Here is a 17,437-nt window from a genome sequence, read left to right as displayed (position 1 = left end):
AATGTCATTTATTTATTTATTTATTTATTTATTTATTTATTTATTATTTATTGATAGATAGGATCTTGCTCTGGCTCCCAGGCTGGAGTACGGTGGCCTGATCACAGCTCACTGCAGCCACGACCTCCCCAGCTCAGGTGATCCTCTCGCCTCAGCCTCTCGAGTTGCTGGGACTACAGGCGTGCACCACCACTCCCATCTAATTTTTGTATTGTTAGTAGAGAGGGGGTTTCACCATATTGGTCAGGCTGGTCTCGAATTCCTGACCTCAGGTGATCCACCCTCCTCGGCCTCCCAAAGTACTAGGATTACAGGCCTGAGCCACCGTGCTGGCCTTGAAAATGTCTTCATGCTCCTTACACGCTTGATAATTTGGCTGAATACAAATTCTAGGTTGAATATCATTTTCCCATGGAATATTGAAAGCAATGGTCCACATGTTCTTGCTTCCAGGGTTACTTTTGAGAAATCCAAATCCATTCTGATTCCTGATCATTTTTATATGACCTTTTTATCCCCCTACTCTCTCTAGAAGCATTCCAAATTTCTTTGTTCATAGTGTTCAGAAATGCCACAGTTTCAGATATGTAGTCTATTTTTTTTTCTGTGATAGGTACTGGAGAGTCCTTTCAATTTGTAAAATCATGTCTTTCTTAGTTCTGGGAATTTTTTTTAAATTTATTTTCTGCCTCTATTTTCTCTTTTAGGAACTACTATTATTTGGATATTGTTCATTTTCTCAGGAACTGCCTCCTCCAGCTTAAACTTGAGAAAGCTACTGTTAAAATCTAAATGCAGGGTTTTATATTTATCCCAAAATTTTCTTATTTGTTGGGGGAAAAAACACTCTTTACATAAAGAAGGAGGAAGACTAGTGGGTGGCAGAGGATGAAAATATAGGCTGGAGTTGGCCAGTTTCTATTCTCCTGACTCCCTCCTATTACCAAAACGAGTTCAAACCTGACAGCACAGAGAGCCTGAGCCCACACCAGACAACCTGGTTTGCACTCTCAGCTCTGCCACTGACACTGGGTGAGCTTGGGCAAACCATATCAACTCTCTGGATCTCTGTCTCCTCTCAGTAAAAAGAAATGTGAAAAATAATATCCGCACAGCCTAATAAAATAATAGCATCTCCTCACATGGCAAGTTGTGAAGAACTTGTGAGAGCAAACATCTGAACCAAGCAAGCTTTATTTAAGTGGAAGAGATTATTTTTATTGGAATAACATGAGGGTTGGTAGTTTTCAGATACCGTGTGAGTTTCTCTCTACTTTCTGAAGGAGCAGAGCCCCAAACAACAACTCCAGAAGCAGGTTTTCAACGTGACAGCTTGACAGCCACCTGCCTCAACGGCAGGATTAGGAGGCTCAGAGGCCCCGTGAGCTGATGACATCACTTGGAAGTGAACAAAGGTCAGACTTACACAATTCCCAAACCCTTGATGTTGGGTTCACAATGCAGGCCAGGTTTTGATTTCCCTGTTTGAGACCAGAGGCCAGTGGCTGTCATTTTAACTTTATCTCAGCATAACTGAAATGGCCTTTTCATCTCCCCAGCCCGCCCAGCCTATCCCCACTGCCACTGCCACAGCCTTAGAGCAGGCCCAAGCTAGCTCAAAGCTCCCAAGCCCAGGACTCCATCTTGTCCTCCTACAGTGCACATCCCATGTTACAGGTGGTTGCAGTCAGTATCACCTTCCTACAGCACAAGTCTGATCATGTCTCTTTTATGTTGAAACCCTCAATTTGTGTGGGATGGGACACTTAACTTTTCCATATTCTTATCATTTAGTTATGCCTCACATAAACAGCACATCACTGTTTCACCTTAGCCTGATCATTCCTGTCTTTCCTCATTCTTGCCTTTTATAAAAATTACCAAGCTATTTCCTTCACTTCATTGTGTTCTCTCTCTACAGATTGGGAATGTTTACATGCTGTTTCTATTCTTTTAGTGGTTACTGCAAAGTTGACTGTACGTGTTTATCATAAAGTCTTGCAGTCAATCCACATCTTCATTCCTCTCCTAAGATTTAGCTCCAGTGCTCCTGCCCTGAACTCAGAGTATTGTTTAGAATATTTTAATTCTGACTTAATATCTTTGCTCTTAACTTCTCCTTCATTTTTCTTTATTCTTATATTTATTTCCTGCACTCTGGAAACATTCTCTTTCAATGTGTCTAATCTTTTGTTTAATCTATTGACTGTGTTTTTCATTTTGGTGGTTATATTTTTCATTCCTAGAATTTCCATTTGTTTGTTATTCAAATCTGTCATTTTTGTTGGTTTTCTGCAGTAAACTCATCTTTGCAATTGCATCCTTTTTGAAATAAAGACAGGAGGCAGGGTCAAAGATGAATTCATCACGAAAATTTAAAAATACTTAGAAGTAAGTGATAGTGAAATCACTACATATCAAAGCTTATTGAAAGCAGCATATGTAATATTTGACGTTTTTTCCAAATATTTGAAACAAATTCAACATTAGAAGCAAATACTTGAAAGAAACCTTTCAAACAAATTTGTACAAGCCTTAAACACTTGTATTAGGAAAGAAGAAATTAATCAGGTAAGTCTCCACCTTAAGAAAATGAACAGAAACCTTAAAGACAATAGGAGGAGGTAAATAATAAACAGTAGAAATTAATGAAGTAGAAAGCAAAGAAAAATAGAATTAACAAAGCTGAAATCTGATTCTTTTGAAAGAATAATCTATACTCATTATCTTCACCTCGACAATTTGGCTTTTACCTCTCTGTCATTCTATGAATGTTACTATGGCAAAAAAAAAAAAAAAAAAAAAGGTTCTAATAACTTCCTGGGTATTGAATATTAAAGAACTATTGTTAGTCCTTATCTAATTTGCCTTCTGGGTGGAATGGGTATTCTTGACTACTTCCTGAACTTCAGACTCAAATATCCTACTGCCTGTTCGAAATCCCCACTCAGATAGCTAGTGAGCATTTTACACTTATGACCAACATTGACTCCATGAAGTCCTCCTTCCCCGGATTTACTCCTCTATTTTCCCTATATCAGAAATGTCAACTGTGTTTTTCATTTCTCCAATGGGAAACATTTCTCAAGTTCTCTTTGCTTCCCTTCTTGATTCTCTTAAAGTTTATTCTAAACCCCAAAGCCATAATAATCTTCAAAAATACAAATTAGATCATATGACTCCCTTCCAAGCTTCTAGTAGCTTCCTACCACCCTTAGAAAAAAAAATCCATACTCCTTACCTTGGCCTTCATGATCTGGCCCCTGCTTGTCTTTCCAGCCTAGCTCTCCCCATCCTTCTGCTCGTCGCCGTCCTCCTGCCATCCTGGGCCATCACATGTGTTTTTGCCTCAGGGTCTTTGTGCTTGCCACTCCTTCCCTCTGCCAAGAATACTGTCGGCCCAGAACTCCCATGGCTCCCTCTGTCCCTCCATTCAGGTGTCTGCACAAGTATCTCCATTTTAGACAGCCTTCCTTAACACTATGTTTAATACAGGATACACATGCCTTCCCCATCCGCACTCACTGTTTGCACCCCTCACACTATTTTACTTTTATTTGCAATACCCATTACAATTGACATTCTATTTGTTTATTCATTTGTAGGTTATCGTCATCCATCCTTGCCCTACTAAAAGTACACAAATTGTCTTACTCACCAGTGTGTCTCCCATGTCTAGAACTGTGCCTGGGACATCATGGGCTTAATGACTATTTGGCAAATGTGTGAATTACATGATTACATGAATTAATAAACAGACTAGATTTGGAAGAGAAAAAGAAAGATAGGACCCATAGATAGAAGGGGTTGCAGGCAGTGTTTTAACTCTCTGATGCCACCTTCTTCATGAAGCTTTCCTAATTTCCAACTCTCTCTGCCCACAGCACATTAGGCCTGTTCTATAGCACAGAGTCCACCTTCCAGCTTGGGTATGTTTAGACTGCTGTGATATTCTTGAGAATAGGTGCCATCTTTCAGTCACCTCTGCACCTCTGGTGCCTATCCTAGTCCTTGCCATAGAACAGATGCTCAATCAATGCTTGTCAAATTGAATTAAACCCATAATGGCTACACTCACTCCAGCCAAAAATGTCTTTAGCTTAACTGTTAAATGAGTCACTTTCACCAACAAAAACCAGATTTTAAAATTATTGACAAAAAGACTAAATGGAATGAAGCTCTTTCTAGATAATTTTCCTGCTTCAAAGCAGCCTGAGAGCAAAGTAGAAATGACAATATATTGATAGCTTCTGGATGGTAGGGACTAAATACAATGAATCACTGTAAATCCTACAGTAACTCAGCACTAATGATTACCAATGTGATTTGTAAACAAACAAATGTTGCATGACTTTTTTAAAAGCCCCTCCCCCCTTTGCAGTTTTTGAATTTGCAAAGTACCCCCAGAAACGATCACTAGGTCCCCCTCAAGCTAGATGATTAAAAATGGCTAGTTTCATTTAGGAGGAGTTTTGTGGTTCTTAAGTCCAAGAAAGTGAAAGCTCTGGGAAGCATCACTGCGTGGCTAAGGTGTGCTGAGTGGCTGTGGCTGTGCTCTCTGCAGCCTTTGCTCTTCCAGTGTTGCTGGGAGATCAGGAACCGTATCAACCAAGGTCTCTTCTGGCATCCACTGGCTCCTGGAGAGGCCAAGGAGTATTCTGCTCCCTGCTGTTACTTTTCAAGAAACTTTGCTGGCCCGTGAACAATAAGCCATGGGCTCTGGGTGAATGAGGCTGCTGCACCTCTTCAGGCCGTCTCCCTTGGGCCTCCCCACAACACCAGAAATGCACTTTGAGCTGTGTATGCACAGGTGATCTTCAATACCCTCTTCCTGAGCTAGGCTGACAGTGAATGTGGGTGAAGAAAGAAGGAAAGGAATAAAGTATGTGAGAAGCACCAAGTGCCTTTGAAATCACAGATGTTTGTCAAGTGGAAAAATACCAAACCCTCAGCATGTTTCACTTTGTGTTTCTTGGAAACATTTCATCAAAGGGGCAAAATAAAATGTGCCATCTCTACTGGAGCCAGGTGTGAGCTGCTTCCTTCTTTTCTCCACAAACAGGGTTGCCATTTCCCAGTATTGGTCTGAAGAGTGCTGAGGCCCTGAATGCCCAGAGGGAACTGCGGATTGCGTCACACGGGTGCCCTTTCAGGAGAATATCCCTGCCTGACATGCCTTTGGGAGGCTTCCAGCAGTCTCCAGTTTTCTTCTCAGTCCTGACGTCTTCAGGGACTGTGCTGTGGACAGTGCCGAAAAGAGCTGGTCCTGCACAGCTCCTGGAAGCTGCAGCCCACCCTTGCCCCTACCCCAGGCAGAGGGTAACCTCAAGGCCATGACTTCCTCCTCCTCTGGTGCTGCTTCCTGTGAGCCAGGAGGGTGGCCTGGCCAGGCTTCTGAGGTCCCAGTCAGCTGCAGACCCTTGTGGGGCAGCCCAGAGCTCCAGCGAAACTCACCCAGCCTGGGCAACAACCTTATACCAAGCTGTGGAAGAAGAGGCCCCCCAAGCTCTGCAGGGGAGTGAAGGATCCCTGTAACATTTCCAGTGGGCACTGGCTCTCAGGAATGGTTGGCTTCGTATTCTAAGCTGAAGTGGTGAGGGCTGGGCCCACAGGCGGACTCAACCAGCCATTGTTAGAGGTGGTATCGCCTAGTGGTTAGGAGTGCAAGCTTTTGTTTTGAATAACCGTGGGGAAGCCCCTTAGCCTCTCTGAGGCTCAGTTTCCTCACCTGAAAATGCGAGTGATGCTACTACCTCCCTCAGTTTGTTATGAGAAATACATGAGATGATGTTTGCAGTGTGATTAGCAGAGTGCCTGGCATTTTAGAAGGGCTTGACCTATAAGGGTGTTATTGCTAAGCTGAATGAGAAGAGCCTGAGGTGTAGAGAGATATATAGTCTTCACAGGACATGCGGCAACTACCCTCCACTTACAAGAGTCGTGGTAGACTGGAAGGTGTTGAGTAAGGCTGGAGCCAAGTGGTGATTGTGACTGAAGTCCTAGACTCCTCTGCCCCAGACTCCAGTCCAACAGGACAAACTGTTCCAGAAGGAAGGATGGTCTGAGCCTCAGCTGGTCGGGCCTAGTGATGCCATGTGGGACAACCTATTTAATCTTCATAACCACTCTGTAATAGGTGTATAATTATCCCATTTTTCAGATGAAAAAATTGAGGCTCAGAAAGAGATGTTATAGTTGTGGCCCAAGATCATACAGTGAATATGCAACAGACACTGTTCACCTAAACACAAACTTCAAAGCTTACATGAGGCTGTAAAGCAAGGGGACACTAAGAACAGGTCTGGGGTGGTCCAGCAATGGGGCTGTCTGGAAGTGGCCCCTGTCCAGGGGTTTCTGTGGCCTGGCCTCTAAAACCCCTGCTGTCTGCTTATTCTTCAAGCCTAGGCCTCTGACTTTCTGCAGACTATCTGAACTTCCATATATCCTTCCATAAACACCTTTTATGTAAGTAGCCAGAGTTGGTTTTTGCTCCTTGCACTGAAGAACTCTGACAGTCCAAAGCCTCAGCAGGCTGTCTCCTCAGTGATGCCGCCTGCCTTGACTGGGAATAGGAGGTGGGTGATGCTTTGGCCCTACAGGGCTCAGCTGGCTACCTTTGGCCTTGCTCTTTCTCGCTTGAAGTGCCTTTTGCTAAGCCCAGGAGTGCAGGGCTTTCTGCTGGTCTCCATTATGTTAGCCTGGCTGCATAGTCAAGTGGGGTGGGACTCCAGCAGAGAGGGCTAGGGGCCACCCAGACAGTAACTCCTATGATATATAACCCCTCTCACTGGTCACACAGTGACACATGTAGCCATAGATCCCTGCACTCTTACAAACAATGCCAGCTTCACATCTTCCCCCTTCTCCATTTGCATGTACACCCCACATGTGTACATTCTTTGTCCCTCTGGCTCCTGTGGCCCAGTCTATTTCTCTTCCCCATCAGCCAATTGAGCCACCTACCCATTTTGGTGCTGGAACAGTGTGAGCTGGGAAGCAGGAAGTGGTGGGTGATGAGGCTAGAACAATGTGGAGGGGCTAAGCTGATACCTCCCTGTGAGGACAGGGGACCTCTGAAGTGCAGTATCGCATATACGATCTTGGGGTGCTAGGTGGGGACTGCTGCTCTCTGTAGCTCCCTGCTCCCAGAAGTTAGCAGAACTGTGCTGTGGTTGGAGTTCTGCATGAAGAATCCCTGAATGACCCTACTGCTGCTCCCATTCTGCGTCTATCTTCTTCATTTTTAGAGACAAGGTCTCAGTCTGTTGCCTAGGCTGGAGTGCAGAGGCATGATCATAGCTCACTTCTGCTGAAGTTATAGCTCAAGCAATTCTCCTGCCTCGGCCTTCGGAGTAGCTAGGACTATAGGTGTGAGCCACCACGCTTGGCTAATTTATTATTTTTTGTAGAATCAGAGTCTCACTATGTTGTCCAGGCTGGTCTCAAACTCCTGGCCTCAAGCAGTCCTCCCACCACAGCCTCCTGAAGTGCTGAGTTACAGGCGTGAGCTACCATACACAGCCTTCTTTTCCTTCCTCATCGGGGGTCCTCTCCTTTTACCATACTGCTTTCTGCTTCCTAAGGCGGATAAGATAAAACAAACAATCCAATCTCCAGGGACAACTGCCTGGCTTCTCCTTCCTCAAACCCAGCAGATTATAAGGCAGAGGCTCTGCCTTGTTCCTCTTCCTAGAGCATCCCATAGACACAGGAATTGAAGGTGAGCCTAAAAGGACTGGGAGTGCAGGTGGGTGGCTGATTTCGATGCTCCCCTCCAGGCACAGTTGAGGAACTCAGTGTCCTGGATGTTTCTTCCTTATTAACAAACGCCTTCAGGTCAAGGTAGCCTGGAATGCTGGGCAGTTTACTTCTTTGGGTTCATTCCTCCTAGATTTTGGTCTGGTCATTCTTCACTAGGCTTTTGGTTCTTCAATGCTTTTAAAAGATTTTTCTTTTTAAGATTTTTTTCTTTTTTTTTTTTTCTTTTTCTTTTTTTTTTCTTTTTGAGATACAGTTTTGCTCTTGTTGCCCAGGCTAGAGTGCAGTCGTGCAATCTTGGCTCACTGCAACCTCTGCCTCCCGGGTTCAAGCAATTCTCCTGCCTCAGCCTCCCGAATAGCTGGGATTACAGGCGCGTGCCACCATGCCGTGCTAATTTTGTATTTTTAGTAGAAATGGGGTTTTGTCATGTTGGTCAGGCTGGTCTTGAACTCCTGACCTCAGGTGATACGCTTGCCTCGGCCTCCCAAAGTGCTGGGATTACAGGTGTGAGCTACTGCACTAAGCCTCGTTTTAAGATTTATTTGGCTTTTCAAGTTGTCCTCAGTCGGGGGGGTTGGTAGAGAGTCCACAGGTAACATTATTAGTCCAGTTTGACAGAAAATAAAACAGGCAGTTTCCCTATCCTTCAGACTGCCACTTTCCTATAAAACTATTTCTTATCCTTTTTCTCAAGTTCTTTCGCCTTAAATGCCGACATCTTCTCCCCTATTCCCACTCTTAATAATCTTACTTCCTATTTCGTTGAGAAAATAGAAGCAATCAGAAGAGAACTCCCCTGTGCTGCCCCTCGTACTACCTGCTTCTCTTCCCGGTGCTCAGCTTCCCTCCGGTTACAATGAGGGAACTGTCCAAACACTCCGGCGAGGCCACGCCTACCGCCTACCTAAGGACATGGTTCCTGCAATTATCCTCTCTCCTGCAATACCAAACTTTTCCTCTCTGAGGGAGTATTCCCATCAGAATAGAAACAGATTGTAATATTGCCCTCCAAAAGAAAAATCTCTTCTTGATCCTCTATCTCTAATGCCTGGCTACCACCTGTTTTTATGCTCCTCATCGCAAGTGAAACTCCTATGAAGGGTTGTTTACACTCATTGTCTCTACCTCTTCTTCCATTTCCTCTTGAACTTCCTCTGAGCTGGCTTCTGCCCCCTTATTCTACAGAACAGTTTTTGTCAAGATCACCGATCATCAGCACGTTGCCAAACCCAATCCAATTCTCAGGACTCATTTTACTTAATCCATCAGTGGCTCACTCCCTCCTCCTTGGTTTCTGGGGTTTCCCCCCGAGTCCCTTGGCTCTCTCTGGTCTTCTCTGCTCCCTTCTTATCCCACAGACCTCTAAACACTGGATGGCCTCAGGGCTCAGCCCTTGGGTGATTTCTTTTCTCAACCTCTAAGTGGCTTACCCTAAGGGATCTCAAGTCTACAGGCTATATATACCTTGACAAATGTCCAAATTTGTATCTCCAGCCCAGACCTCTCCAGAATTCCAGGTTCACATAGTTAACTACTTACTCTCAGTAAACAGGTAGATGTTTAATAAGAAATGAAAATTTAACATGTTCAAGAACAAATTCATCATTGCACCCCTCCTAGATCTTAATCTTCTCCATTCAAAAATGGTCACTGCATTCTTCCAATAGCTCAGATCAAACACACTGGAGTCAAACCTTTTCTTTTTCATGCCCATAATCAATCGCGTCAACTTTACCTTCAAAATATAGACCATAGTTGTTCTCCCTCATCACTGGTCTGAGCCACCAGCATTCCTCACCTGAATTATTTCAGTAGCCTCCAAACTGGTGTCCCTTCTCCCATCATGGCTCCCCTACCATCTGTTTTCCACACAGAAGCCAGAGTGACCCTTGGAAAACAGAGCAGATCATGTCACAAGTGTGCTCAGTCTCCTGGGGCTTCTATTTTACTTGGTGTAAAAGTCAAAAATTTTTTTTTTCTGAGACAGGGTCTCACTCTGTCGCCCAGGCTGGAGTGCAGTGGCACGATCAAGGCTCACTACAGCCTTGACCTCCCAGGCTTCTCCCACCTCAGCCTCCCCAGTAGCTGAGACTCCAGGTGTGCATTACACCTGGCTAATTTTTTTGTAGTTTTAGTAGTGACAGGGTTTTGTCGTGTTGCCCAGGCTGTTCTCGAACTGCTGGGCTCAAGTGATCCTCCCACTCAGCCTCCAAAGTACTGGGATTACAGGCGTGAGCCACTGCGCCTGGCCAAAAGTCAAACTCTTGATAAGGGACTACAGGGTCTTCCAAGATGGGACCCTGTTACTTTGCTGGTCTCCTCTTCTACCTTCCCCTAGCTCATTCTGCTCCAGCCTCTTGCTCTTCTTTGAATGGGTCGTGCATTGTGGTAACCCTTTGGCAGCCCTGCCCAGAAGGACTGGGTGCTGTAAACTGCAGTGCCCTCCTTGCCTCCGTGCCGTCAATGACTCCTTTTCCTAGAATGTCTTTCCCTCATTTGTTGCAGCTAGACTCCTATCACAACCTACAAATTTCTCATTGCTCAAATTTCAAATGGGTAATTCCTCTCTGAAAGCTCAAGTTACAAATTTCTCACCACTCTCTCTTCATCACCACGTAGCTCTTCCCTACTTCAAAAGGTTCAATTCCAGCCCCCAAACCTCACCCTTAATTAGGTAGACTCACTTCCCCTGTTCCCTGACTCATCTTCCTTCTACACTCTAGTAGCATTTGGTACACACCTTTACTAGCAAAACATAACCTTCGGCTTGCCCATCATCCTCTTCCGGCTTGGAGGCTCCAGAGGTTCGATGTCATGGTTGGCTCTGGATCTCCAGTGCCTCACACAGTTTTTGGTACATATATATTCAATAAATGTTTAAAGAAAAATAATTTCAAAAGGACTTAGGCAGAGTTATGTCCTAACAACTATGGACAACTAAAATTTATGTCAGGAAATAAACTATTCCACAACACACCTATTGTTCTACATGAGCTAAAATCATTCATAGGGTTCAAATCAGAATTTTTCTAGGATTCTCTTCTGTCACGAGATTACATTTTTCATCTTCTAATAACTCTTAACTATTAGCTCAATGTCTTTAAAAGAAGGCAGTCACATTTTAAAGGAAAGGGGAAAGTCTTTTTACTCTTCTGTTTGTAGAACGTTTCATCACTGACTTGGTTCCAGTGGAGGCCCCAGCAGGCTGCTGGTATAGTAGGCTTGCCTGAACAACCAAGAACCTTGGCATCCTACCGTCAGTCAGAGGCAGGGTGTATTGACAAACTTAAGCAAGGTGTTTCACTGTATCTCCAGCCTCCCAGGCTTCAATCAGCTAACAATGGGAAGGAGGGAGAGGCGAGGGAGAGAGGGGAGAGCGGAGAGGGGAGAGGGGAGACGGAGGAGAGGGAGGAGAGGGAGGAGAGGGAGGAGAGGGAGGAGAGGGAGGAGAGGGAGGAGAGGGAGGAGAGGGAGGAGAGGGAGGAGAGGGAGGGGAGAAACATACTACTGCCCTCTAGTGGCAAAAATTTCTAGACTCTTACTGCTGAACTGCTTCAAAATGCTGAGCCCACACCAAATTCATTTTGAGTCATTCGAAGTTTTGATGAGTGATAAGTATTTTTGAAAGCTATTCCCAGGGGAGTCCCTTAACCTCTTTTTAAGTAAGATTCACTTTTGCATCTTATGGGCTCTTTGGTACTGGGGGAGGACTGAACGCTGAATTTAAAAGGGAGAATCACTCTTGGGGATCTTGGTAGGTGCCCCTGTTGGACCCCCACTCAAGGCCTTTAAGAGCTACAGGAGAGGGCTGTCTTATAGCTCTCAGTAAAATGGATGTCCTTGTTCAAGTTCAAGGCCAATCTCCCTACCTGTGCTTTGGATCTCATAGTCCTGGCCCCTTCATCAAGTATCTTTGCCTTATCAAATAGCTCCCTTTCCCCTTGTTTTCAAATTCAATTAACTCTTAAAATTCAGTTCCAGTGTCAGTTACTTTCCTCATTATCCTCCTCCCTCCCAAATCTATGTTAAGCTTGATTAGGATCGTACTCTACCCATATAATACTGAAAGCCACAATATTAAGCAAGCCAGTCCTGTTTGAGGGTACAGATTTTGATTTCTATATATATTTTGAAGCCTATGAAAGCTTCTGGCAAACAGTAGGTGAAAGCTCAAAAAATGTGTGGAATAACTATATTAATGATCTCATGGATTACATTCCAATGTTCTAGTCCAGTTCCGTTTTACAGAAAATAAACTGAGGTCCAGAGAAGCTGAATAACTTGCCTAAGGCCTTACAACCAATCAGTCAGGGGAAGACCAAGGACTACAATTTTGGATTCCTTACTAATTAAGGATCCCTGACACTAGGCCCTCCCGACACTCTGTGAATCATTGTTTGCTGTGTATTTTCTACATTTGCAGAAAAAGAAAGCAATACGTGCCATCTTTTTTATAAGGCGTAGACTTTTCTTAGTGTGTATGGTTTTGATAAAGCTTTTATTGATAGAAAACTCAGAATCAAGAGTAATGGACTACAATCACCCTTAAATGAGGCAGCCTGGCCTGGTGGAAAGAGTATCGGCCTCTGAGAACTAGGGTGTTTATTCAGTAAATTTGTTGTTAAGAGGAATAAAAAGATGACTAGGATACTGTCTACATCCTTAAGCAGCTGATAACCTAATAGAAGAGGTAAAGACATGTCCACAAATGATTATTATAAGGCAGAATGTGAAGAGTTGTAGAAGTTATGAACTAACTATGGATGTACAAACATGGAAGAATCACTCAAAGTTTGGGAAATCAGGAAAGGTTCTGTGAAAGCTTTTAGTCTTGTGAGAACAGGAAAGATGTGTAGGGCTTTGCTGGAATTGGATAAAGGCCTTTCAGATGGGAAGAGTAAAGCTTTAAGAAGGCTGAAAATAGGCCAGTCACAGTGCCTCACTGCTGTAATCCCAGCACTTTGGGAGGCCGAGGTGGGCGGATCACCTAAGGTCGGGAGTTCGAGACCAGCCTGACCAACATGGAGAAACCCTGTCTCTACTAAAAGTGCAAGATTAGCCAGCTGTGGTGGTGCATGCCTGTAATCCCAGCTACTCAGGAGGCTGAGGCAGAATTGCTCGAACCTGGGAGGTGGAGGTTGCGGTGAGCCAAGATCGCGCCATTGCACTCCAGCCTGGGCAACAAGAACAAAACTCTGTCTCAAAAATAAAAATAAAGGCTGAAATTTGTAGAGGAACTTATAAAGAATATGAATAAAGGTATCTATATACACATCTATCTATTCATTTCTGGAATGGCAAATGGCAGAGTGAGAAGCTCAGCAAATCATTTCCCTCAAAAGGAATAAAATGGACAATTAAAAAACTCGAACCATTTAGGATTCTGGAAATTGACCAAAGGCATACAACAAAATGAGAAGTATTTATCCAAGAAAAACTCCTGAACCAGGAAAGAACAGTGTGTCTGTGATGTTTTAGCCCAGAGCTGCTCTCATCCCCTTCCAGCTCCATCAGCATGGCAGCTCTATCAGGGCAGGACAGGCTGTGAGGGTTACCTGATTTGGAGTAGAATGCAGAAAAACTCCGTGCTCCTGGGCATTGTTAGAAATGAAAGGAATCTCAGTAGCAAATGAACAGGAAAGGCCAGTGCAGTTAGCCTGAGGTTCTGGTTGGGGCAAGCAAGAGATTGACAGACAAGCCAGAAACTAACAGGGAGATTCGCGGAATGAAACAGCCATAGTGTACTTGCCACACATCTCTGGTGGCATGGAAGGATGAATGCAAGAGCAAGGTTGAGCACAATTTAAGAGAAACCAGAGAAAGCCCTAGCTACCTCTGAACATTCCTGACTAAATGTGAGACCTTAGACATAAGGCCTTGGGTGAAGTAAAAGCTGGGAAGACTTGTAAACTGCATAAACTTTGAATGTGTTCTCCAGCTTACACACGGATCCACTGACAACACACAGAAGCCCTTCCTAGTCAAAGGTATTTGGGTACAACCTCTGACAAATCACTTGTTGACCACTAAACTATACTGACAGAGGGCTGACTCCTAGGAAGCCAGGCTTAAAAAATATAAACAAGATTTTAGAAATACAAAACTAAGCAAAGACATCAATGACTGTGCAACATGGGGAAAAGAGCCTCCAAAGAATTAGTCTACACCAATCACTAAACAAACAGAACAGCAGTTGCAACAACTACCACCTCCCTGGGTCACAGAGATGAGATCAGAACCCAGAGTTCTACAATAATGTTATCTAAAATGTCCAGTTTTCAACAAAAAATTACAAGATATGCAAAGAAACAGGAAACAGTGGCCTACTTTCAGGAAAAAGAAGTACCTGAATTCTACCCCACTAGATGCCAGAATCACCCCCTACCCCCAGTCATGACAATCAAAAATGTTTCCAGACATTGCCAAATGTCCCTGAAGGGAGGAAGGGCAAAGTCACCCCCTGGCTGAGAACTACTGCTCTAATGCTAGTTATCACATAGTGTGATACTGGGATAAGAAAAGACATATATCAATGGGATAAAATTAAGAGTCCAGAAATTAATGTCAGTTGATATTTCACAAAGGTGCCAAAGCAATTTATAGGAAAGGGATAGTCTTTTCAATAAATACTGAGATAACTGGGTATTCATGCACAAAACATTGTTAGACCCTTCATATACACGAGGAATTAACTCAAAATGAATCATAGACCTAAATGTAAAAGCTAAAACTATAAAACTTTTAGAAAAAAAATTAGGTCTAAACTCTTAGTGACTTTGGATTAGGAAAGAAAGCACAATCCATAGAAGACAACATTGATAAACTGCGCTTCATTAAAATCAAAATTTTTTGCATGTCAAAAACATGAATAAAAAATTGAAAAGACAAACCACAATCTTAGGGAAAATAAATATAGAATATATAAAGAACTCTTACAACTCAATAAGACAATTCAATTTTTAAAATGGGCAAAATATTGGAATAAACATTTTACCAAAGGCATGAACAGCTACTATCACAGACAGTCAACACCATTAGTCATTTGAGCAACATAAATTAAAGCCACAATGAGATACAACTTCACACCCATTAAAATGGCTATAATAAAAAAGACAGATAATAAAAAGACAATAACAAGTATTAGTGGAGATGTGGAGAAACTGGTACCCTTGCCATCATACATTGCTAATGAGAATGTAAAAGCAGTACTATGGAAGACAGTGTGGTAATTTCTTGAGAAGTTATACATAACTTTACCATATGACTCAGAAATTCCACTCTTGGGTATATACTTGAGAAATGAAGACATATATCCACCCAAAGACTTGTATGCAAATATTCTTAACAGCATCATTCATAATAACCAAAAACTGGAAACAATCCAAATGTCTATCAATTAGTGAATGGATAAATATGGTATATCCATACAATGAAATTCATTTAGCAGTAAAAAGGAATAACTCTTGACAGTTGCTATAGCATTGACAAACCTTAAATGCAAAACATTATGCTAGGTTAAAGAAGCCAGATGCAAAAGACCACATACTGTATGATTTCATAATATAAAATGTCCAGTTAAAAGGCAGATCTACAGAGACAGAAAGTAGACCAGTGGTTACCAGTGGCTGGGATGGAAATGGAGATTGACTGCAAATCAATACATGGGATCTTTGTGTATTGTGGGATGGTTGTACAGTTTTATAAACTTACTAAAAAATCATTAAATCATACACTTAGAGTGGGAATATTTTATGTAAATCATACCTCAGTAAAAATTTCTTTTAAAAGGAAATTGCAAGAAATTGTTATGTCCTTACGATATAAAGATAACTGCTATTAACTTTTTGTATATATTTTTGCTGTGTATCCAACAAAAAGTGACTTCTGCTATAGTTTTTAAAGTGCTTGGTTCACATGCATTATTAATGTATTTGCATATTAAACTTTTTTTTTATAACCACAACAAAAATACACGTCTTATTTCATAGAACCATGAAGGATAACACTGGAAGACTTGCCTTCATTTTACCCTCCCTTTTGGGTTTCACTTTCCTTGTGCCTAAAATGAGAAGGTATAATTAGATGTTTCCTTGGCTCTTCACTGCCCTGTTTTAATTGCCCTTATTATTTTTTTTCTGTTCCTTTAGAAATGATTACTGCAATCTGCTAACAAAAATATGTAAAAACAACTAAACCTTTAAGCTAAATTTGGGCTAGGTGCCTGGATTTTTCTCATTTAATTATCCTAGAAATCCTGTATTATCCTTCTTTTAGAGGCAAGAAAATTGAGATTTAGTAGGGTTAAGAAATTTGTCTTAGAAAGTAGATTCAAGGTTACCAGGTAATATGGTTTGCTGTGTCCCCACCTGAATCTCATCTTGAACTGTAGCTCCCATAATCCCCACATGCTGTGGGAGGGACTTGGTGGGAGGTAATTGAATCATGGGGGTGGGCTTTTTCCCATGCTGTTCTTGTGATAGTGAATAAGTCTCATGAGATCTGATGGTTTTATAAAGGGCAGTTCCCCTACACAAGCTCTCTTGCCTGCTGCCATGTAAGACATGCCTTTGCTCCTTCGCCTTCTACCATGTGAGGCCTTCCCATCCATGTGGAACTGTGAGTCCATTAAACTTCTTTTTCTTTATAAATTACCCATTCTCGAGTATGTCTTTATTAGCAGTGTGAGAACCGACTAATACACCAGGAGTTGGGGGAGGAAAGGGAGCACTGGGGAGTTATTGCTTAATGGTTACAGAGTTTCTGTTAGGAATGGTGAAAAATCTAGAAATAGGTAGTGGCAATATGTTGCACAACATTGCTGATGTAATTATTAATGACATCAAATTGTACATTTAAATGGTTAAAATAGCAAATTTTATGTTAGATATATTTCACAATAAAAATAAAAGAAACTTGTTAGGTCAACCAAGAAGTAAGGGTGCAGGCTCACTCACTATCTGAACCATTCTGAGCACTATTTGCATAATGACAGTTCCTTTGCAATCCAATGAAATAAAGATGGATATTTCAGTTATCTGGCAAACAAAGAGAAGCCCAGATTTTATCAAATTATAGTCACTTAGAGCTCCTTATTTTTTAAATTTTTTCGGGTCCTGTTTTAGTTGTTCCAGAAAATATGTCTGCAATTAATTTTGATACATCCACAATGTAATTTCTTAAGTCTAAAATTTTGATCAAGTTGAAATCCACTGTGCCAGGAAGAATTAAGAAATCAAGGATGTAAACTGGCTGTTATTTCAGAAGGTGTTTACCACTACCTTATTTGATGCTCCCCGGGTAAGGGGTTTTAAATATCCTTTACTTTTACAGTATTGACAGACTAAACCACTATCTATAGTCCAGCTGATACTATTGCTCAAGGCTTTTGGGCCTATATTTGCCCAAAAATCACTTAAGAAGGGTCAGGTCAGATTTTAATGTGACAGAATGAGGTCCAGTGACTGAGGCAGTCTTTAAGCTTAATGATCTCAGAGGCTGAACTGGACTAGGTCTTAGAGATAACATCACAGTAATACTATAAGGTTGCCACATAAGTCTATGGTTTGTTTTCTCAAAATCAGTTGGAATAAAATACGACTCTCTAAGCAAGCTCTTCATCTTTCTATAACATCAAGAATGTAAAGATTAGCTGATCCAAAAGAAATACTCTCTGAAC

Source organism: Pan paniscus, chromosome 1, assembly GCF_029289425.2.
Source record: "Pan paniscus chromosome 1, NHGRI_mPanPan1-v2.0_pri, whole genome shotgun sequence".
NCBI classification, from domain to species: Eukaryota; Metazoa; Chordata; class Mammalia; order Primates; family Hominidae; genus Pan; species Pan paniscus.
The sequence above is the reverse complement of the archived record's forward strand: the minus strand, read 5'-3'. Positions refer to the sequence as shown.